The following is a 25,147-nucleotide window of genomic DNA, read 5'->3' on the forward strand; positions in this document are numbered from 1 at the left end:
AGGGCACACTTGTCTACCTGCCTTACTACATACAGTATCCCTATACCAAGCAGGCGAGGAGAGAGGTTCAGAGAGGTTTCTTTGACAGAGCTCATTTCCCTGCATAATTATTTTTATTTAATGGAATGTTTTATTACAAACCACAGGAAAGACAAACCACAGTAAGGAAACTTGTACACCTTACTATGCAAAGGTATATTTGGGCTAATTTGGGGGGGGGGGGGGTTCAAATCAATTTTTGGATTTCTCAAATAGGATTATATTAAGGTATTATTAAGGAGTCTATTCACCTAAGAGGGTAATTTGGAAAGCCCATGCATGCGTAAAATGCAGTTATGCAATATGTAAATGGGCATTTTTGAAAATTACTCCTGGGGTTGTGCATGTAAAAGTACATATGGAAGCAATTTCTTGTGTACTTTTACACATACTGCAAAGAGGCATTCCTGTGGGTGGAGTTGGGGCAGTGACATCATTTACACACGTACTTTTGATTTTCAAACGTCTGCACATAAATGCTTGCATGGACATTTACACCAGCTCTCTGAATTAGGCAACATTAAATGTAAATTAGGTTTTAGCAGGTATGCATGAAATTGCATGATCTGCTTACCGCCATGCTATTTTGTATGTGTCCTCTAAATCCTAAAATTTGTCACCTGGCTCAGACCAGATGTTACATTTTTAGATGGCTACTTTGAAAGGGTCGTGCGGGCGCACATGTACAAGTGTATGCCTACTCATGCTAATGGACGTGGCCATTTTGTAATATTTGGATTCAGGAAAGGCCGTAACACAGAGAATCTCCTTTTAGCTATCACTGACACCATACTTATCGGTCTAGACCAAGGTAACTCGTTCCTTCTTGCTTTACTAGATATATCGGCAGCCTTCGACACTGTCAATCATCAAATCCTTCTTGCCCGCTTGGCAGAGATAGGCATTGCCGACACAGCACTAGACTGGTTTGCCTCTTACCTCACAAACAGAGAATACCTTATAAAACTCGGTAACTTTGAATCTGCTCACGTTCCCCTCATGCAAGGCGTCCCCCAGGGCTCTTCCCTTTCCTCCACCCTTTTCAATATCTATCTCCTCCCCCTCTGCAACCTACTCTCTGACCTAGGTCTGGACTTTTTCTTATATGCTGACGATGTGCAAATTCTCATCCCTATTCAAAAAACCCTCAATGAAACCATCCTCTTCTGGGAATCCTGCCTAGTCGCCATCAACTCCCTATTAACTAACCTCCACCTTGCACTTAATGCAACCAAAACCGAATTACTCCTCATATCCAAGCAACCTCTACATGCCTCCTCCTCTACATCAACCCTCTCCACCCTCACCCACGCCCTACCCCCCTCTGTAAGAGACCTGGGAGTCACCCTTGACCAAAACCTCAACTTCAAGCCACACATCAAGTCCCTGCTTAAAGCAGGTTTCTACAAACTCCAGATCCTAAAAAAGCTCAGACCACTACTCCATACACAAGACTTCCGTCTAGTCCTACAGTCCACCATATTTTCCAAAGTGGACTATTGCAACGCCCTATTGCTAGGCCTCCCGTACTCCACCATCAAACCACTACAAACGTTACAGAACGCCATGGCAAGAATCCTAACTAACACACGCAAAAGAGAGCATATTACACCCATCCTTGTAGACCTGCATTGGCTGCCCATCCAATTCCGCTCTCAATATAAAACCCTAACCATACTTCACAACACTCTCTACAAAAGCAACTCTGCCTGGCTCAAGAAAATGCCCCACTTTCACAGTTCCCTTAGCCCCACAAGGTCCTCCCTTACAGGCACCCTACATACGCCCCCCCTAAAGACAGCACATCTCTCCACCACCAGGGAAAGAGCTTTCACCATCGCAGGCCCTGCCCTCTGGAACTCCCTCCCCACACACCTCCGTCTTGAACCCTCCCTGACCAATTTCAAAAAAGGCATCAAGACCTGGCTTTTCAGACAGGCCTACCCTGAAACCAACCCCCCGTAGACATTTTCCCCCTGAAGCCAACTCCCCCCTCCCACCGCAATCCCTGCACGCCCCCCTGGATTTATCTTTATCATGCCGCCTGAAATTGCTCTGATGTAAGTTAATTGTATTCGCACACTGCTGTAAATAAGTTACTATGTATAGAATGTATAATGTAAATAAGTTATAATGTATAACCCTATCTAAGTTATCACACCTCTGCAGTCCTTCTGCTGTAAATACATCCTCCTGTAAATACCTCCACCATATCTATGGCTACGTTCCTCTACATTCTCAGCTGCTATCCTTTCCTCCTCTTTCTTCACCCCTCCACTCCCGCCCCTTTTTTCTAGCCTGCTCCCACACCCGCGCCCTGTTTTTTGTAACTTTCCTCCTTTCACAAGTTTTACTGTAAACCGGCGTGATGTGCCCGCACGAACACCGGTATATTAAAAGCTGTTAAATAAATAAATAAATATGCGCACATGATATAAAATAGGCTGTACGTGCGTAGGGGAGTGCAATTTTATATGGACATGTGCATGTGTGTGCAAATGCCACCTCTACTGCAGAAGTAGGGGGATTTTAGTAGATACAAGCACCGACGTAATTACCAGTTCATTCCCAGTTTGCCCAGGTAAAGGATTGGACTTCTTAAACCCCCCCAGATAACTAGCCTATCTTTCGCCATGTTAGCCCCTACCCTTAAAACCCCGCTAACCTATTCAGTTTTTTGTTTCAGGACTTACACGCCATTCATAGCAGAAGCAACGTTACGTGGTAGGGGACCCCCGGCGCACGCTTGTGAGTGTAAATATTTACGGGCAGATTTCATCGAGAAATCTCGGAATGCCCACGCCCCACCCAGACCATACCCTAACCCTTTTTTTGCAAAAAAACAATTTGTGCACGTACCAGGAGATTAGCATGTTCTTGTGCGCTTTTTAACTTCTGTGCAGCGCGCACCGGCCCGATTTCTGCGTCTATCTCCCAGCTTTGGTGCGCAAAGAGCTTTTAAAATTTGCCTTTTGGTGGACAGATTCAGTTACAATCCTCCATGCCAAGCAGCCCAAAGTGAAAGAACTAGTTAGCAGCATAGGGGATTTCATTCCACCCCCCCCTTGACAAAAATTGAACTCCATCAGCAACCCCAATCACCCACCTACCGCCTGACACAAGTTGAAGGCCCCCAGTGACCATCAATCACCCCACACCTACAACTCCTCACCCCCAATACAATTTGATAGCCCCCCAATGCTCCAAATCATCCCTATTCGCCATATTCGCTCACTGAACAATGATGGGGGGGCTCAATGACCCCAACATAACACCCCTCTGCCCCTACACAAGAATAATGATGGGGGCTCAATGACCCCAATATAACACACTCCTGAATCCAAGGTTTAAGGGCCCCATGGAAGTGTGGAGGAATAGTTGAGTGGTTAGAGCAGAAATTACAGAAATGTTTGGAAATGTCCTGATTTTAGCCCTCCGGCTGCAGCTTAGCATCCAATCCTCCCCTGCATTTGTACAGTGCAGTGTACGCATTGGTAGCTGCTCTATTTTCAATATGTGTTGGGTACATTTATTTCGTGTCACATAGATTTCAGGCCATGATATAACAGAGGCCTAAAAAAAGTTTACAAAACAGTGGTTTGGCCCCTGGCCTGGTAAAAGCAAAACCTTTTTCAGAGTAAAGTTCTAGAACTAGTGGTCAAGATATGAGGCTCCAAAGGGGCAGACTCAGGAGTAATATCAGAAGATATTTCTTACCGGAAAGGGAGGTGGATGCATGGAACGATCTCCCAAAGGAGGTGATAGAGATAAAAATAACAGTTCAAGAGAGCGCCGGACAAGTCCAGAGGATCATTAATAGCAAAGAAGTGAGAGGTCTATGTTACAGTAGCAGGGAGTAAACTGGGCATATTGGATGGATCCTTTTCCTGCTATTATATTCTATGTTTCTGTATTTTTCTAATGATGAAGAGTGCCAATAAAAGTCACACCCATGAAAACCCCATTAGCAAAGATATTGAACAGAATTTCTAAGTGTTTGGAAATTTGATGGTGGAAAGTAGGCAAACCTAGCAGGGAAATTGCTACAGTACCTGAATTGTAACGGGCCTTGAGCTTGGATTTGGAAAAGGTGAGTAATTAAATCCAAATCTATGTTCTGACATCACCTCTGGGCCCCGACCCAAGGATCAATGAATCTCCTTGTTCCAACATCATTATCTGCCCTCCCCCACCCAGCCCCCCAGCTGAATGTCAAGGGGCCTTCATGCCCCACCATCACCACTGGGTTCGGGAGAGGTGTTTTGTCGGGTCTGCTAAGCATCCGTTATATTTTTTGGGTGTGAGGGAAGAGTTATATTGGGGCCCATGAGCCCTGTCATTGTTCTTGCGTGAGAGTGGAATGTGGGAAATGTTATTTTGGGGCTCCTGAGCCTTCATCATTTATTTTTTTTATTGTAGTGGGGATCAAGGGTGATATCTGGGCTATGGGGGGGGGGGGCCTTTAATTTGTACTAAATGAATCCTTCCAAATTCTTTACCAACTGATGCACCAATAAAATTTGTATGTGGGTTGGCAAGACCATCATATCAAACAGGCATAAAATTTAGCGGCAAAGTTAACTGCAAGCATTTTTTCGCTTGGACATTTATAATCATCAATCTGCCCACCATCCTTCCCATTTTTTTTTTATTTTCTACTTGCGATTTTTTTAAATTTTATATTAGTGAAACTTAGAAAATGTAAATGTCCATCAAAACGCCAATCTGGACTTGAAGAGATTATTGCTCCGAATAAAAGAGGGACGGTCATTCCAACGCAGTCCGCGTTTCAGAAGCTTATATCTTCCTTCTTCAGGGAGCCAAGCTGTTTCCTTCCCTCCTGATCACTCCTTTTTGTTCCTTCAATGCTCTGTCCATCGGGCAATCTCCATACAATGCTCTGTCCATGAAATGACGGCGCTTCTTCTTAAAATATTGGTATAGCATTTGGAAGGATTCATTTATATTTACTATATATTTTTTTTCCTACCTTGGACTTTTCTTTATTATAATTTGGGCTTCAGTTTGTGTCATGAGGGTGGGGAAGGATGAAATTCCCCATAACAAATAGCTCTTTCATTATGCACTGCATGCACGCCACACTTTTTGTAAGCATTTTTTCTTTTGCATGCCCATCAAAGAAGCTTCATTGTAGCAGATGTGCAAAAATGTAGTGAATTTTGTGCCATTTTGAAGGTAATTTTTAAACAGGCCTGTGCACACAGATTTTACTGAGTATTTTCAAAGCTAACTTATGTGCAGAAGTTTTTTGAAAAAACTCAGATAATTGGCCAATTACGTGCACAATCTACATCACAAAAAGTTACACCTGCTCTTCAGGCTTTAAAAATTTGCCACTTTAACCAGACTTTTCTAAGAATAAATATATTTGGATCTGATAGCTCTAGGAGGCAAACACAAGGCACATATCGGTCAATTGTAAATCCCCAGCGCGCAAATACCGGGTGATATGCATGTGGCCAGGCACATGGACGGGTCATACGCATTTTCCAAGCAGCCCCGGCCACGCACGCATCTCCCGGTGCATGCGGAAGTGCCGGGTTACTAAAAAGGGGCGGGCCAGGGAGGGCTCAGGCGGGATCTGGGCAGGGGCCGGCTGGGACAGCACCATTAGGCGCAGTCCCAGTGATGCGCACACCGGCAAGTTCGCCGGCGCGCAGAACTTCTGCTCATGAGAGCAGGCAAGTTTTAAAGCAAAAACAAATGTAGGTGAGTTGTGGGGGAGGAAGGATAGTTGGGGGTTAAGAAAGTTCCCTCCTAATCCACACATGCGAGTGTGCACCCGAGTGCACGTGCAGGCGCCGATACAAAATGAGGCACACACGTGTGCGCGCGGGTATCAGATTTCATAACACGCGCGCGGCAACATGCAGCACGTCCGTTTTAAAATGTACCTTATACTGGATGTATTAAGGTGAATCAGCGTGTATGGGTACGTCTGTATGAGACGTGGTGGGCGTTACGAGAGCAACTAGGTGCCTTCTCCTCTGCACTTCAAATTCATTTTTTGACCCTAATTAATATCCTTTTTTTTTACTATCTCCTGACTGAATATCTGCTTGTGTAACTGCTACTTTTCAGTTTTTTTATTTCACTTTACTTCTCCTCCAGCCATTAAAAAGAATTTGGGTGAATTGAGGCTTTAGTGGTAAGAAGCTCCTTGCCACCGGTCATTTCTCTCCATTGCCTTTATCCCTGCCCTGTCCCATGCGTGACTGAATTCTACCAATATTTTGGACGGTCTGATTTTTAATTCCCGAATGCATCTTTAATTGGATAGGGTTTTTTTTGGTTTTTTTTGCGACTATAAAATATAAAGACATATCTGACTATTTCTTATGAAAAGTAAAGAAAGCATTTTAAGACAGCAAAAGGAATTAGTGGACTTTCACCAAAGAGATTAGTGTGGACAAGTGACAAAGATGTCACTTCTGTGTCAGAATGTACATTGTTGCACTCGATAAACCAAAGGCAAGGGCACACTGCACAACAAACCAAATCTCAAAAAACGAGAAGGTACTTCCTGGGTCAAAACAGAAAAGTGACCATGACATGAATAGCAACTGGAACGACTTGGTCATTTCCCTCAGTTCTTCATGGTTTCCACTCATATCTGTAGTTTCGCTCTGCGCTTCTGAGGTTTCTTGCCGCATGTATCAATCCAAATATGACATCATCAGAATAACATGTTAAAAAAAACTGATGCTCCTGACTTTTTTTTTTTTTTTCCCTTTTTGCAGTTCACATATGGCAATGTTTATCTTCAAAGTTTGCCTCCTTGGCTCACAGTCTTGCAACCAGATGGTCTTGTGTGGCCTAATTGTAAGATGATTTGTTGTGTGATACAGTAGCACTGTTTATTTGTACAGTGGTTTCAGTGGAATTTATAAACCAGATAATATTTTTTTCCACATTGTTTTCCTACTACTAAGGAGTCATATTTTCATGTGGTGTTCCTGGCTGCCATCCTAATTGAATGAGGTTCTGAGGACATTTTGGTTACAGTTCCATATAAGAACTATATGACTGCAAACCACAAAAAAAAAAAGTCTTTCCCCTGTCATGGAAAGTGGAATTGAAAACCTGCGGCCTCCATTCTGCTAAAGGTGAAGGTGGGTAAAAAATCACACACACACAGGAGTAACCTTCCATAGATAGGAGTGAAATATGCCCCTGGTTGACCCTTATATTTTTTTTTTTTTTTTGAGGCAGAGGAGAAAATGTAAAATATTTGGTCACTTTCATGACATAGGAGCTCTGCCTCCCACTGTCTGAACTCTCGGTCCCAATATAAGAACTTTACCAGTAGATGGCTAACAGTTTATATAATGGAACAAGTCTTATGATCTTATTGCTTAAAGCATCAATAGTATCTACATTCCTGAAAATATCAACTGGAGAGTTTCTTTTCTCTACTGCAATTATCTTTTTTTTGTGGCATCCTACATTATTTATTTAAAAATATAACATGTGCATTTTTGGTTATGTCTACACTCCTTCTTTGAAAACTTTTGAATCTTCCTTGTCAGTTGACCGTTCTGGTATGCAGCAGATCTAACAAGTACTGAATCAGTAGGACGACAACATAGGGGCCTAATGAGGATTTTCACAGAGCCTCTCCCCATGCTCCTATCTCCCCTGCCGGCTAAGGAGGATGGAATACTTCCAAAACCGAAAGAGGACTGCACAGCTCGGCACGCGTAAGGTTCACAAGTGTGCACCCCGGATTTTATAACATGCACGCGGCTGCGTGTGCATGTTATAAAATCAGGTGTAGATTCGTGCGCACTGGGTTGCGCACACAAATCTACGCCCGCTCCTAAATCTTAAAATCCGGCCCTAAGAGCACTCGTCATTATCATAATTTATTTTGTTTTCCCAGCCCAAGAGATCCAAGCGTGTTGCAGTGTCTGGTTGAAGACCCCTGCAGCACATTCACACAGGAATTATCTCTCAGTAGTGCCTTTATTAGAAAAGAGAATAGCATAACAGTTCCTGACATATGCACAGCAGGTAAAGAGAGGAGGTAAATCACAATTAGGATAAGGCTTTACTTTCAGTACAGGTAATCAGTTAGAGTCTTGTACGGACGTTCTTCCCATAACTGCTCACACATGATTAGAGAAAATACTTCAGCTTATAAACAAGATACAAGACTTCCACAAATTGACAGTACAATAATCACATTAATACATAGCTTGGTAAGAACTTACAGGTCTCTTCCATGATCCCACATCTTTCTTTGACCTCCAGGCCATCTAAATCCTGGGAACACCTGAGAGGTGTCCCAGGATTGCTTTTGAGTCCCCTGAGGGCAAGTCTGGATCTTTAGGGGCCAGGTCATATAGCAGACTATCTTTAGGTTGAAGTTGGCTTTCTCTGGAGCCATCCTATCATCATCACCATTGTTTATTTATTACACACTCTTCCAGCAGGAACAGTGTTCAGTGTGTTATAAACATGACACTGGACAGCAAATTTTAAAACAAAAGGAGGTGTTACGATCCTGCTTGTGGAGCCCATCCCGTGAGAAAGCCCTTACTCACCACCGCCATTGGCTGCTTTCGAAGACTTCAGCCCGAGGCGGCCGGTGCTGCCGCCAAAGCGCCACTTCTTGTGGCCCCGAGCTACCACCGATGTCGGCCCCGAGTGGCAGGGAGGCTGCGGTGCCGTCACCTCCTCGCAGCCTGGTGCCGCCGGGCCCTGCTCCCTTCTTTGCAGCCTGGAGTGCCGCTGCCACTGCCTTCTATCTTCATGGCAGGAAGCCGCTCGGCTCCTCTTCCCTGAGCGGCAGGGAGACTGCTGATTCTTTATTCTTCACAGCCTGGAGGCCGCCGCTGTCCTCAGTCCTGCTCCACTCCCTGGGCCCTCCTATAGGCGCAGGCGCGCATCTCTTTAAGATATTTAAAGGGCCAGCGGCGGAAAAAGCCAGTGGCTCCACCGGATGTCTGCTTCGCGCTCAGCGTGGACTGTGACCAGCCATGGGCGGCTGTGTAAGGCATGCTGTGATGCAGTTCTCTCCCAGTACTTTTGCCTGAGTCCTAAATCCTTGCCTGAGACCTCCAAGTAACCTGAATCCTTGTCCGAGTCTTCTGAGTATCCTGAGTCTTCGTCTGAGTCTTCTTGTTCCTGCTCTCAGCCTCCATCTGGCTTCACACTCGTCGTTGCCAAGCAGCATATCTGGAAGGGCTATCGAGTGGCTGAAGGGCTATTCTCAAGACCAGCATTGCGTTGCTGGGTCTCATTGGTACGTGTAGGTCCAGTGGAGGACTGAGCCTGCCTTGTTCCTGTTCCAGATATTCCTCGCCTTGTCTTCAGTCCAGCCTTGTTCCAGCTCCGCCCGTGCTCGTACCTGCTCACCTTTCGCGGTGTGTCTTGGGGCTCATCCCTGAGCTGCACCATGATCCAAGGGTTCACATCCTCCCTTCAGATGGTACCCCGCCTCTGCGCTCCTAACGGGGCCTGAAGGGCACACTCCCTAACAGGGGGAGAATTGTACAAAGTGTGTTACAACCAGTATACTTGGCAACAATTATTAGATCACAAACAGTATCTTAGATAATCATAACTTAGAGGTTCTAACTGGTAAACATCGGAGTTAAAGTCCAAATGCTTCAATGAACAACTAAGTTTTTAGCTCTTCCTGAAGGAGAGGAGATCAGATGCATGTCTGATGTCCAGGAGTAATACATTTCAGAAGGATACAAGGCATCTGCTGGGTCCATGCCTCAGCAATCTGTTGTGGGCATGGACTCTTAGGCCAAAGGGGAGTTGGTGCAACCTGCAGGAAGGAGCCCTGCAGGTCTCCACCATCGGCAGGCAGAACTGACTAAGACAGAAGCTCAACTGGAGCTTCACCAATACCAGTCTTGCTCCCCTTACGTTGAGTTCTTGGGTGCCATGTCAAGCTGGACTTAGGCGAGGGCTTCTGTGGAGGTGAATATCCATTACACAGGGGACATTGCAGGCCAGCACAAGATGATAGCAGAATCAGTCGAGCAGCAGTCAGGAAAGGTGGCAGGTAAACGGTGTCTGGTTTGGGCTGTGGTCAGAGGCAGGCAGAGTTCACTCAGTGACATGGTTCAGGCAGTGGTCGAAGCAGGTAGAGTTTGATCAGAGGTGGGAAGCAAGCAGAGGCAAGCAAAGATCAAGCAGCATCGAGGTCTAATACGAGGTCAAAGCCAGAAGTTCGATCTGAGGTCAAAGCCAGAAGTCCAAGCCGAGGAGACAAGGAATGAAGAGGAGGATGAAGGATGAGGGACCACAGGAGCAGGACGAGAAGCTGAAGACATATGAGGGGAAGACTAACCACGAAGACCAGAACTCAGACACAGACCAGGATGCCAAATGGAACTAGGAACAGTAGACAGGAACTCAAGAACAACACAAAGCAGGAATCAGAACCCAGGAAGCAGTAATCAGGAATCTGAACCAGGAACATGCAGAGGTAAAGCACTTCTCCAAAGGAGTCGACCTACTGCCGAGGCACTGAAGGGACATCCAGGAAGGCCTTAAATACAGAGGTGGCTATGAGATCATCAGGAGGCTTCTCTGCTGGATTCCCATCACTGACCCTTTAAATTGCTGGCAGTCAGCATGCGCCCTAAGGGGCATCAAAGGACAGAAGCCGGTGCTGGGGCATCTGTGGACTTCACAGGCAAAGGTAAGTGCAGTGGCTTGCAGGAGGGGCCTGCAAGCTGCCAAATGCAATGCTTGTTGAGGTAGAGCAGTGTGTTTCCTGAAAGGGTTTTGTAGAATAGGATCTGGATTTTGAATTTGGGCCAGTAGATCATCGGGAGCCAGTCGAGAGTTTTCAAGATTGGTATGATCTTCTTGAATTTGCTTGTATTATTTATTTTTATTTATTTATTTTTATTTTAAAAGATTTCTATACCGTCTTTCACAAATAATAATTTGACCAAAATGGTTTACAAATATTAGAATAACATCAGATAAAATAAAAATAAAATAAAAATAAAAAACATCTAATTAAATAAAATAAAATAAAAACACAAAAAGTAAATGAAAGAAAGTAAAGTTAAGGGAAAAAATACAATGTATACTTTAAGCCCTAATTCTAACTAATATGTTCTTAAATTAAATAATTAACTATATTACGTTTTACAAAAACAGAGTAAAGTTGGAATTTTAAAATAAAATAAAGCTAGGTTTCCCAAAAATTTATCATATGGTTTATAGCAATATGAATCACTGCATACTAGTTTATAGCAATATGAATCGCTGGATAGTCACAGAAACAATATATGAGATCTCAAACTGATTTCATTTCTTCATGTTCTGCAAAAGCTACTTTGAATAGGTATGTTTTTACTGATTTTTTGAATTCTTTATGGTTAGTAATTTGTCTTAGAGCATTGGGGAGCAACAATCAAGCTGTGGCATTCTGTACAAGCTATAAGGATCAGATTTGTTTATTTTATTTATTTTATTTTATTTGGCGTTTTTTATATACCGTTTTACCAGCATTAAATGCTGACCAAAGCGGTTTACAGTGTAGTTAAAATTATAAGAGAGATAAATTAAATTCAATAAAAGAAAATAAAAAACTTCGACAAAAGTGAGAATAAAAATACAATAAGTAATATTATCAATAACATAAGATTAAAGTGACATTAGATAAGAAATATGGCCATTACTTTATAATACTTAAAGAGCAGAAATAAAACAAATTTTAAAATATTCAGTATCACTGATCTGCAATACAAATTATATCTAAAACAATTCAACTCAGACTACTAATTATAAGACAAGAACTAAAATACACCTAAAACTATAAGGCAAGAAATGGAATACAACTAGAACTGCTTACTCTGACTAAGGCTCAATATCCTTAAAAGCTACCTGAAATAAGTAAGTTTTCAGTGCTTTCTTGAACTCCTTACAATTGGGTATTTACCTTAGAGGGTCAGGCAGGGCATTCCACATTGTTGGACCTACGACTGAAAATGCTCTGTTTCTGGTCACATTCAATGCTGCATTTTTTATGGAAGGGACCTCCAATAGGTTTTTTCCCGCTGACCTGAGTTCTCTTTGAGGTTTATAGACTCGCAACGTGGAATATAGCCATGTGGAATCTATATTATTTAACAAGGAATGTGTTAGCATAATAATTTTATACTGACTACGATATTTAACTGGTAACCAGTGCAACTTATATAGAATTGGCGTAATGTGTTGTTTTAAAGGTGTACCTGTAAGGAGTCTTGCAGCTGAGTTTAAAACCAATTGAAGAGGTTTAATGACAGTTTCGGGAAGCCCTATACATCAGCCGTTACAATAATCTAGGCCAGACAGAATCAGCGCTTGCAATACAGATCGATAGTCTTGGAAAAATAAAAGAGGACGTAATCGTTTTAAAACATGCAGTTTGAAAAAAGAATTTTTTACAGTTCTGGAAACATGTTGAGTTAAAGATAGATTAGTGTCAATCCAGACTCCTAAGTTTCGCACTAATTTGGTAACGTGAATTACATCATTACCCAAATTTATACTCGTAGGAGGAGCATTTGCAGAATCTAATATGAAGCTGAGATATAACAGTTCTGTTTTCTTTTTATTCGGTTTCAGGCGGTTGTGGGCCATCCATTTTTCTATTGTGCTGATATACAACTGAATCAAAGAAAATGTTTCAGCCCAGGAGGGTATCCCAGTGTAGAGTGAGTTGCAGTGGTCTAGGTGGGAGATCACACCGGCCTGAATGACTATAGTAAAGGCAGGGAGCCTCAAGAACTGGACAGAGTAGTTGGAAAAATGTTGCTTTGATCACAGCAAAGGGTGCCGAGAGGTCCAGGAGTACAGTATTACTATTTGTCTGTGATCCAGGCAGAGTCATAGTTCATCCATTAGGTTGATTAGCACAGTGTTGGTGCTGTTGGGATGTGAAGTTTAATTAATATGGGTCAACGGCATCTGTGGTCTTTAGAAAATCTGTTAGTTGCAGTAAGATAGCTTTTTCAATGTTTGCTTCAGAATGGCAGATTCGAGACTGGGGGGGGGGGGGGGGGGGAACTGCTTAGCTCATATGGATCTAGGGTTGGTGTCTTTAGAGTAGGCCTTATTATAGCTTTCTTTAGGCAGTCAGGTAGGTAGGTGGCCCTCTGCCAGAGATGTATTGACCATGAATTTGAGGTGACCAAGAAAGCCTAACTTGACCTGTTTGACTATCCAGGATGGGCAGGGATCTTCATAGCACGCTGTACCTTTCAGATCAGTAAGGAGGATATTTATCTCCTCTTGTGACAGGGGACAAAAATTTGAGAACACATAGATGGGGATAGGTTGAAGTGCTGGTGATAAGGTATATTGGGAGGCTCAGAAGAGGAAGTGAGGCGGTCCCACGCGGAAACAAGAGGCCATGTTGCTATCACAAGCGGGCAAAGGCGCGAGGACTGATTGAGGAGAAGGAGCAGTAAGAGCCAAATCTGAAGAGGCACAGCATCGGCCCCGGTGGCCCCAAGAAAGAGAACGTTGGCCACAGGAGCAGGAGGAGGACAGGCTGAAACTGCTGCTGTCACTTGTGCTTCCAGGAGGAGAGAAACAGTGTGTGTGTGTGTATCCCTGTATGAGACTGAGCATGTGAGAGTGAGATACAGCCAGTGGGTATGTGTGCCTGTGTGAGAGTGATCAAGTGTGTGTGAGAGTGAGCAAGTGTGTGTGAGAGTGAAAAAGTGTCTTTTCTTTTTTTTTACTTTTTTGTAGGGCACCACAAAAGTGCATGTAAATATAATATACATGTAAGTGTATTTTTCTTACCTCAGACTGTACTTTTAATGTAATTTTTCATGTAAAATCTAATATACATGCATAGTTTTTAATTGTGTTGGGGGGGGGGGAGGGGAGGGAGCGTGAGTCCAGAGACAGGCGAGAAGTGGCATTTCTCTTTTTCTTCCAGGCCAGTGATAACTGAGTCTATCTTCCCCTGCTGGGCCCAAAAGTGACAGCAGAAGAAAAAAGTTGGTGGCCCCACAGGGGATAGAGAAAGCAGCTTGTTCAAAAATGTATGTAATTTCTGTTGAGAGACGGCACTCTTATTTTTCCTTTGTGTCATTCTTAACAATAAAAGTAATCTAAGCCTTTTTTTTTTTTTTTAGTTCAGCTGTGGATTGTTGTGAGTGATGTGTCACACATGTGAGCATTGTCCATCAGGGGTGTCACGACGGGAATGAGATTGAGAACCACTGATTTAGAGGAAAGTTAAGATATTGAACAATTTTCAATGTGACTTTCACCGTGGGCATAGCACAGAAACCTTGTTAGTGTCAGCAGTGGATATGGGTTTGCGACAGCTTGACCAGAAGAACTCTGTCCTTATTGTATTACCTTGATGTGTCAGCCAATTTTGATTCTGTTTCCCATCCTATTTTATTACAGTGGGTAACAGAAATTGGAATCGGAGGTACAGTTTGGCAGTGGTTCTCTCCATTTATAAAACACCATCTGTAGCAAGTTAGAGTAAGAGGATCTTCTTCGCCATGCTTGGAGGTTCTGATTGGTGCACCACAAGGGTCATCACTTTCGGCCATATTGTTTAACGTCTATTTACTCCCATTGTGTCATCTGCTGGAGGAATTAGGGATTGTTTTTCATATGTAAGCTGATGATTTGCAGTTTTTATTTCCTGTTCTTGACTCTTTAGAGTCCATGTTTCTCAAAGTAAGTGAATCTGTATTAAGAGTTAAGAACTGGATGTGCTCTAATGCCCTCCTTTTAAACATTTTAAAAACAGAAGGGTTACTTGCATCTTTATCATCTTATGCTTCTCCAGAATCTAATATACTTCCCTTAAAGATAGATGAGCACTCGGTTGTTTTTTCAGATTCGGTCCATGACTTGGGTGTTTTTCTAGATATTTCTTTCAGCCTAAAGGTTCGACTGTGGTCAATTGTGCGAAATTTTGTTTAAATTGCGCAAGCTTCATTGTTTAAATTATTTTATTGATCAATGTGATTTTAGGATTGTCATTCAATCTTCTGTCATATTTATTTGTTGACTATGGTAATAGTTTATGCATTGGTTTGCCAAAGTCTCATCTGAGGGCCTTACAACTTTTTTTAAATGCTGGAGCTGGGTTAGTATCAGGAAGTTCAATTCGCAATCACATTTCACCTATTTTGATACATTTGCATGGGCTCCCAGTTGAGCAACATGTGCAGTTTAAAATATTGACCCTGGTTCACTGTGCTGAGTATGGAGAAAGCCCAGTCTATTTGAAGAGGCTCATAGTTGAGTAGGTTCCTTCCCATACTTTATGATCTATTAGTCAGAATTTATTGTTAGTTCTGGATGCTAGAATTATATGTTTGAAAACAACTAACCGTCGGTCATTTTTTGAAATAGCTCCTATTTTTTGGAATGGATTGTCTTCAGAACTCTGCTTTCCGATTATAAGCTATTTCATAAAGCATTAATAAGGCTTTTAGGAGGTCTTGAAAACTGATGATATTTTTTATTTTATTTTTATTTTATATTATAATGTGGTGTTTAATTTATGTGATATGTATTGATGATTTAAATTGTTTGATTTGATTTAATTTAACTAATTGTCATTTTAACTGTGATTGTATTTTAATTTGCAATAATCTGCCCAAAACAGACAGGCTGGCAAGAGGGCGGCATAGACATTTCTATAAATAAATAGGTCAGTGCTTTCTAAGCCTGTGCTGGTGACCCAGAGCCAGTCAGGTTTTTAGGATAGCCACAATGAATATGCATGAGATAAATTTGCATATACTGTTTCTATGGTACGCAAATTTATCTCATGCATATTCATTGTGGCTATCCTGAAAAACTTGCTGGCTGTGGGGTCCACAGGGTAGGTTTGGGAAGCCCTGCAATAGGTGGCAAGAGGTACTAAATAGTTACAACTAGAGCAGGGATGGCCAACTCCAGTCCTCAAGAGCCAAAAACAGACCAGATTGTCAGAATATCCACAAAGAATATGCATGAGATAGAGTTGCATGTACTGCCTCCATTGTATGCAAATGTGTCTCATGCATATTCATAGTGAATATCCTGAAGCACTGGCCTATCTGTGGCTCTCGGGGACCCCAAGTTGGCCGCCTCTGATCCTCTGTACAATTACAGACACCCTCTGTATTTGGGTTATATCCTTTCACCCCCCACCCTCCATTTGAACTCTGGGTACTATGTATACACTAATAGTTTTATTATACAGCTTCTACAAACCTAGGATTATTTGAGACAGTTGCTGAACAGACCCAGGGCTTGCTAGCTGCCACAGTAAATTTATTTTAATTAGCTGAGGTTAATTTTGTTAGTTCCTACATAATGTCAGAAACCATTCCAGTCTTATGGCCATCGCAGAATGCACGTATCTTTACAGGGCCACATGGAATTACATTGGTAGAATGTAGTGCAAATTTCGAAGCTCAACCTGCCTGGAATAAGTGAAGGTTGGCTACAGACTCTCCTCAAAAGTGTTTGCCTTCCAGTCATTTGCCTGGCCTGAAGCCACAGGCCCATATTACCATGAAAGGAAGCAGGAAGCAGCTTAGCACTCTGATATCAACATCTTTCAAATTAAATAAAGAAGTAATTATGTTCCCTAACTCTCACAGCTCCAGCTTTTCAGTAATGGGTTTTTTTTTCTTCCCTTTCTCTTAAGGGAGGTATCCCTGCACCTGCAGGTGTGCAGGAGCTTTCATCATCAGCCAATGGTTCCGGGCCAGAGGTAATTAACAGTATTATAAAAAGTTTTATTTGGTAGGTAGGTACACATGACGAAAAGATGTGTATTTCTCTTATTTCTAAAGTTACATTTAATGAATAACTCCCTTTTCATTTTGTGTCCATACCAAGTGTCTTCGGAAACTGAAAACAGGACACTGTGCATTCTACCTTTGCCCCCAGCAATTCAGCCTCCATTTTTAATCCAATTTTCTACCAGCAAGGGTGACTTTGGCAGCAGCCGTTTTCAGAAGATAATTGTCTTTGCAATTCATTAGATGTTCTCACCCATGACTCGGGCCCATTAACTCTCAGCACAGCCAATTATCTCATGTTAACACTCGCTTCTGTGGGCACAATCACCTAATTCAGAAAATAACACTAATCCCTCACTTCCCCTAGAACACTAGTCCAGTAACATAAGGAAGCACGAAGCACAATTTCTTCATCGCCATAAAACACTGAATAACTTCACTGACCTGGAGACTATTCCAAGAAAGGTGACCTATATCAGTGCACTACTTATGTATATAAGCATTATAATCCAAAAAAAAATAAAGTGAAAAAATGCATTTTTTTTCTACCTTTTACTGGGCATTCCTTCCCCACAGTCCTCTCTTTGCTGTTTTTCACTTTAAGCGGACTATTGTGGCAGTGACATTTTCTCCATCTTCCCTTTTTTGAGAGCTTTCTTTCAGTTGTTTCTCTTTTCTATCCACCCCACTGCTCTCTTTATTTTACTCTTACTTTCCCTTTATTTCTGATCCTTCTTCCTTATACATGCATACATAAGAGCATAAGACATGCCGTGCTGGGTCAGACCAAGGTCCATCGAGTCCCAGCATCCTGTCTCCGACAGAGGCCATTCTGAGTTGCAAGTACCCATCCAATCCCAAATAGTTGATCTATTTCTTGTATCTCACTCCCAGAGATAAGTTCTAGCCTTCCCAAGTCTACCTGGCTAATAACTGTTTATGGACCTTTCCTTCAGGAACTTGTCCAACCTTGTTTTGAAAGCCCACTATGTTAGATACCATGACCACATCCTCTGGCAACAGATTCCATAGCTTGATTGTGCACTGAGTGAAAAAATACTTCCTACGATTTGCTTTAAATTATTAGTTTAAAAGGAGTGTCCCTTAGTCCTAGTGTTGTTTGAAAAATTAACCATTCTCCATTTACCCATTCCACCTCACTCATGATTTTATAAATCTCAATCATATCCCCTTTCAGTTATCTCCTCCAAGCTAAAAAAAAACCACATTTGGTTGACCACTTGTACTAAGACTTTCCATAAGAACACAAAAACATTCCTGTATCTACATGTTTTTCCTGGGGTCAGTGCATGCAATTTTCAGCATGCGTGCAGTCGGAGATGTTAAGTCAGGTGACAGGGATGTTAGTGATAGCAACCCTGGAAATGAATAAGATAATATCTACAGTTCCATTTGTAGACCTTAGCAGTGACTTTATGAGCAATTTTATTTGTCACTGTCTTGTTATTATGTATGTTAGATTTTTATGATTGTTTTTATTATACGCTGTCTTGAGTATTGGTTTTTTGTGTAGGTTATGCATTTTTTAAACAAAGAACCCTAATCTGTTTAGTTTTTGCCATTAGACAGCTTTTCCATCCCCTTTATCAATTTTGTCACCTTCTTTATGTCCGCTATGCCTTTTTTGAGATGATTTGACCAGAACTGTGCACAATACTCAAGGTGCTCCTTTGATCTATACAAAGGCATTACAATATTCTTAGTTTTGTTCTCTTTTTCTTTCCAAATAATGCCTAACATTCTATTTGCCTTTTTGACTTCCATTGAACACTGACCTGAAGATTTCAAGGTATCATCCACAAGCTCTCTGAGGTCCTTTTCCAGGGTGGTGATTCTTAACACTGAACCCAGTATCATGTACTTAATAGATGGGATTAATTTTTCTCTATGTGCATTACTTTGCAATTGTCCACATTAAATTGCATCTGCCATGTAGATATCCAGTTTCCTAGTTTTACAAGGTCCTTCTGCAGCTCTTCACAATCCACTACTATTTTAAGGATACAAAACAATTTTGTATCATCTGCAAATTTGGTCACCTCATTCGTTGTTCCTTTCTCTCGATCATTTATGAATTTGCTAAATAGCACAGATGCCAGAACAGATTCCTGGGGCACTTCTGTAATGACCTTTCTCCATTTGGAAAAGTGACCTTTTATCCAGTTACCAGTCTACAATAGAACATAGCCTCCTTTTCAATGACATCCCAATTTCCTTAGGAGGCTCTCATGAGGAACTTTATCAAATGCCTTCTGAAACTCCAAATATATTATTTATTTATTATATACCAACATTTGATCTGAGATACCACATCAGTTTACAATCAGTATTTCCCTATCTCCAGAGGGCTTACAATGTAAGTTTGTACCTGAGGCAACACAGGGTAAAGTGACTTGCCCAAGGTCACAAGGAGCAACAGCAGGACTCAAACCCTGGTCTCCTGGTTCATAACCCACTGCTGTAACCACTAGGCTATTCCTCCTCCCTATTATATGAAATGGCTCACTTTTGCCTACATGCTTATTTACACCTTCAAAAAAATCTAGTAACTTATTAAGGCAAGACTTTCCTTTGCAAAAAATATGTTCACTTTCCCTCAATATACCATGTCTATCCATGTGGTCAGTAATTTTGTTTTTAGGAATAGCTTCTACCATTTTGCCTGGCACTGACATCAGGCTCACGACTACAGTTTCCTAGATCACCCTGGAACCCTTTTTAAAAATAGGTGGCACATCAGCCACCTCTAACCTTCAGGTACCATGACTGTTTTAAATGAAAGGTAGCAAATCACCAGAAACAGATTTGCAATTTTATGTTTGAGTTTCTTCAGAACTCTGGGGTGAATACCATCTGGTCCTAGTGATTTGTTATTCTTTAGTCTGTCAATCTGATTTATTATATCCTCCAGTTTCACAGTGATTTTGTTTAGTCACTCAGTCATCACCACTGCTCAGAGGCAAATAATTAATTTAGTTCTTCTGATATTTTCTTGTCCTCCTGAGTAACCCTTTTACTACTCAGTCATCTAGCGTTCCAACTAACTCCTTCACAGTCTTTTTGCTTTGAATGTACTTGAAAAAGATTTTATTACTTATTTTTACCTCTATAGCAAGCTTCTTTTAAAATTTTCTCTTGGAATGTTTATTAATTTTTTTACATCTGTCAGTGCTTATGCTCTTCCCTATTTTCCTCATTTGGATCTGCTTTCCATTTTTTTAAAGATGCCCTTTTAGCCTTAATTACATTTTTCACTTCACTATTAAATCACCCTGGTAGTCATTTTGTTGTGCTTGGAAGCTTGTGGGCTCCTCCCACTCACCACTGCACTCACCACCGGCTCTGACAAGGGCCTGTCACTGCCAGATGCCAGGGGAGACTCCTCAGGGAAAACGCAGCCATCTTCCATGCTCAGCCTACCTCTCTCCCCTCCTGTGAGCACTGGCATGACCTCCCCGCTGTTGGCGTCCAATGCCGCAAGCCATGCAGGACCTCCCTATGTGCACTCATTTAACGGGCCAGTGGTAGGAACAGGAGAGTGGCGTCCTCAGATGATATCACTAGGGTCTATAAAAGGCCTTCCCTGGCAATTGCCCCTTTCCTCAGTAATGGGTTGACTCCTCCTGAAGTATTGTATTGCCTGCATTCCTGCCTTTGCTTCCTGTTTCCTGTCTTCACTGTGGTGTTCCTGAGTCTGTGTTTTTTGTCCTTGGTTCCTGACATCTGATTGTCTCTGGATCTCTTCAAATATGGTCAGTCTTCCTCTCATCTGTCTCCAGTGTCTCCTCATGTTCCTGGGGTCCCTAGTCTTCATCATCTTCCTTGGATTGATCTTTTGGTTTTGACCCTGGACTGGATCCCAACAATGCTTGAACTCCACCTGCCTCTGACCACTGCCTGGACACTGACCTTAATTCTTCTCTGCTTGCCTCTGACCACTGCCTGAACACCAATGTTGATTGCACTTCACCTGCCCTGATCTCAGCCTGAACCTAGCCTGTCCTCTCGCTGCCTCTTCATCGTACTGGCCTATAGCACATCCTGCCTTCATGGACCTCAATCACCACAGAGGGCCACACCTAAGACCAGCCGGTCCCGGCACCCAAGGGCTCAAACTAAGGGGAATGTGGGCTGGTATAGGCGAACCTCCAGTTGGGCCTCTGCTTCCGCCAACTCTGCCTACTGATGGTAGGGACCTGCGGGGAGGAGCCCTGCAGGTAGCGCCAACTCCCCCTCAGTCCAAGGGTCAACATCTGCAACACATATACCTTTTTTAATGCCTAGAATACATTTTGTGTGGGCCTCATGGACTGTAATTTTAAACACTGTCCTTCTTCCTGCAAGGTTTTAATGTTGTGAATTGCTCCCTTTAGTTTTTTCCTAACAAATTTCCTCGTTTTATCATAATCTTAGTTTATATAGTTAAATGCTACTGCAATAGTTCTCTAGTATTCACTCTCCAAATGTCAAATTTAATTATATTATGATCACTGTTGAAAAGCTGATCCACCTTTATCTCTTGCACCAGATTCTGTTTTTCACGGAGAACAAGATCTAATGTAGTTCCCCCTCGTTTGGTTCCATGACCAATTGCTGCATGAAGCAGACTTTGATGACATTTAGAAACTTTACCCCCTTGCATGTCCTGATATGACATGCTAGGTAATTGAAATCCTCCATTATTATTATATTGCCCATTTTATTAGGCAGTCTAATCTCTGTTAGCATTTTATAGTCTGTTTCCTCATCCTGGCCAGATGAGTGGTAGTGTATCCCCACTACTATTCTTTTCACTTTTACCTTGGAATTTCTATCTAAAATGATTTGAGACTATATTTTATATTCTGCAAAACATTTATTTTGCTTGAATCTATGCCATCCTTAACATATTGTGCCAACCCCTACCCATTTTCACTATCCTGTCATGTTGATATAATTTGTACCCTGGTATCACAGTCTCCCATTGGTTATCCTCCTTCCACCAGGTCTCCGAGATGCCTATTATGTCTATATATTACTTTAGTTTCATACATTCTAAGTCTCTAGTCTTACTTTTTAAACTTATGGAATTTGCATACAGACATTTTCAAGTAGGTTTATTTGTATGTCATTTTTATATATATCCACAGCCTGCTTATTATTAGATGATCATGATACAGGCAGTTTGGAGTCATTTTTATTTGAATGCATGGCTTGTTAGGCAATGAGGAGTCGTCATATTGGAGGCAGAAAAGGAAGTAGAGTGACAAAAACTGTAGGTAGAGTTATTTTACTTGTGTTAGGGGTAGGGAGGAATGAATTTTAATTGTTGGTTGGAGGGTGGGTTTGAATGTGTAAATTTTAACTATTTTTGTATATTTTATGTGATATTTTGCTGTGAAACGCCTTCATCTGCTTTGTACATTTCATATGTGAGGTATATAAATATTAAATGACAAAAATTAAATTAAATCTGGGCTTTTTCACTTTTTACAACCACCTCTCTATTGGGACATTCCCATTGTCTTAGTTTGTCAATATCCTTGGAAGACACCTCCTTCCAAACCATGGGTTGCTGAGCGGCTGTTGGTTTTCCCTCATGTTTTAGTTTAAAAGCTGCTCTATCTTCTTTTTAAAAGTTGGTGCCAGCAGCCTGGTTCCACTCTGGTTAAAGTGGAGCCCATCCCATTGGAATAGGCTCCCCTTCCCCAGAATGCTCCCCTGCTCCTAATTAAGCTGAAATCCTCTTTCCTGCACCATTGTCTCATCCATGCATGTAGGCTCTGGAGCTTAGACCGCCTTTGTGGTTCTGTGCGTGGAAAGGGGAGCATTTCTGAGAATGCCACCCTGAGAATTTCCTACCAAAAATTTGCTTTCGAAAAAGGATATGGAAGGCAAAATTAGCCAATCATTTTAAATCCCCTTATTAAGTTTTTGAAGGTTTCTCCTGTTTATCAAACCTACCATAACAAACCAGGTACTGTTTTCACACGCAAACCCTTCTTCAGGATTAACTTCTTCAATATTGAATTCTGGCTTAATAAGTCTGGCTTTGCTTTCTATTTTATTCACACTGGGGAAATTTTCCAAGATTAAATGTGAATTCATTTCTAGGGATATGCATTCATTGCAAGTGAATGCTAAAATTACAATGAATGAGACCATTTTCAGTTCATTCTGAATAAAAACAGTAGAAAATAGCCTTGTATGAAAATGCCCAAACATTTTTAGGTATTTTTATATTTCTTGCCACCTTCCCACATCCATCCAACCACCATCCTGACCCTCAAAATTCAACCCAGGGCACAAGCCTGACCTTCCCCGGGCCCAGCTGGGGTCTCCTCAGGCTCCTCCAATCCCCATTCCTGTGACTAAAATCAAATGGAGCCTGGGGCCTGGGCCTACGCAGCTGGGCCTCCCCAAACCCAGCCAGGGCCCTCAGGCCCCTCAGGCCCCTCCTATCCCTCATAAACACATTCCAGGGCCAGGGACCTCCCTCTCTAGCGCCCCCCCCACACACACACACACTTACCCCCTTCTCATTGGGGCTGATAAAAGTACAGTAAGGACTGGAGCAAAGTCTCTTGGCTCTGGCCCTGATGTTTGCATGTTTAACGATAGTGCCAGCTGCCTGGAGGATGGCACTCAAGTGACATAAATTTGACACCTGTCTCTCTCATGGCTGGCACCATTATGTTGTTTGCCCATTGTATGACTGGACCCAGAGGGGGCCGGAGTGACTGTGGCTCACTCCTGCCCCTTTCCATCTAGGAAACCCCCATAGAAGATATAAACATGGGTCAGGGGGACTGAGGTGCTGCAGGGAATCAGGTTTTCTGGTAAATAGTGCATGCTATGTGCTAGCACACCTTTTCAGTTCATTCAATTCAGAACTAACCAAAAATCAACTAATTTGCTTCATTTTAGCCACTAGCATGGCAATCAGTAGTGCAACTCAAAAACAATCTTTGCATACTGTGGTATTTGTGGAAAGCTAGCTACATCTCAGGAGGTGTAACTAACATTTCCCTGGGAGCATCACCAGGCTACTCCTGGGGGACGCAAAGCTCTGTAAAAGGCATCTTACCCCCACTGTAAATAATTCCCACAACTTTCTCCAACAACCCCCACCAATAATATTTGTAAAAAAGCATCCTGCAGTTAAGCTCCACTTCCTGGCCTCAAGTCCAACCCCTCCACTGGCAAAAAAAAAAAAAAAAAGTGCCCCTCCCCCACACTTCTGAATACCCATCTCTGGACCCTCCCAAGCTTATCCTAAAATCCCTGGTGATCTAGAGGGAGCAGGACCAAACCTCATTCACTTCTAACCCCATCCTACCTGCACCATCTTTTAAAATGTCAACAGCTGACTTTTGGCACCAACACCATTAAAAAAAAAAAAAATGGTGCCAGCTGGATAGGAGCAACCGAGCAAGTGGAGATCATTTCTGCCTCTCTAAGTCACAAGGGATTTTAGGATATGCCTGGGGAGGGTCCGGGGAATAAGGAGTGGATATTGGAGGGACACATTTTTGCCAGTGGGATAGGGCTTGAAGCCTGGGGATGGGGGCTTAACTGCAGGTTTACATTTTTAGAAAATGTATAGTGTGGGTGATGGTGTGTGAGGAGGTCAGGAAGTTTTCCCATGGACCACCAGGAACTTTGCACATGAGGGTGGGGGCCACTTTAAAAGATAGTGGCCCCCAGGATGAGAGGCTATCATTTCGCATTACTTCAACCAGGAACATGTGGTTTTCCTGGCTGTGGTAATGCAAAGAAATGAATTTCTGAGATTCAATAAACTTCTGTTTACACATTTTAGTGAATCCTGTGGGAATCTACAGTACTTGCAGTAAAGTGGTACAGTAGCGTGCTATTTTACTGCAGCTTTGTAAATAGGCCTGTAATTGAGCTCCTAAAACTGAATTAAGCTGAGTAAATCACACTGATAGGTGCAAGGTCCCTTCCCCAGCAATGTATTCATTTATATATTTATCTATATATTTACAAACCATCCTTCCATAGGGAACGATCATGATTAAAACATGCATAATATAAATAAAACAATACAATAATGCAAAAGCAAAAAGTATTTCTCGATGAATGTTGATGTTCATTTATGAGGTACCAGACTGAGCCCAGTTTTCATAATAGATCAGGCTTCACTGTGTTTCATAGGCTAGTTTGAATGGCCATGTTTTTAGATTTTAAAATGTTTTTAGAATGTAAGTATCTCAGGTATGCAAATATTCCCTAGCAATGCTCAAGGGACCAGAAAAAGTATTTAAAATATTGAAAAGGAGCATAACCTATTGCAACCCTTGGGCTAGTGTCCCATCATAGAA

This window comes from Rhinatrema bivittatum, chromosome 3 (genome assembly GCF_901001135.1).
Source record: "Rhinatrema bivittatum chromosome 3, aRhiBiv1.1, whole genome shotgun sequence".
Classification (NCBI taxonomy): domain Eukaryota; kingdom Metazoa; phylum Chordata; class Amphibia; order Gymnophiona; family Rhinatrematidae; genus Rhinatrema; species Rhinatrema bivittatum.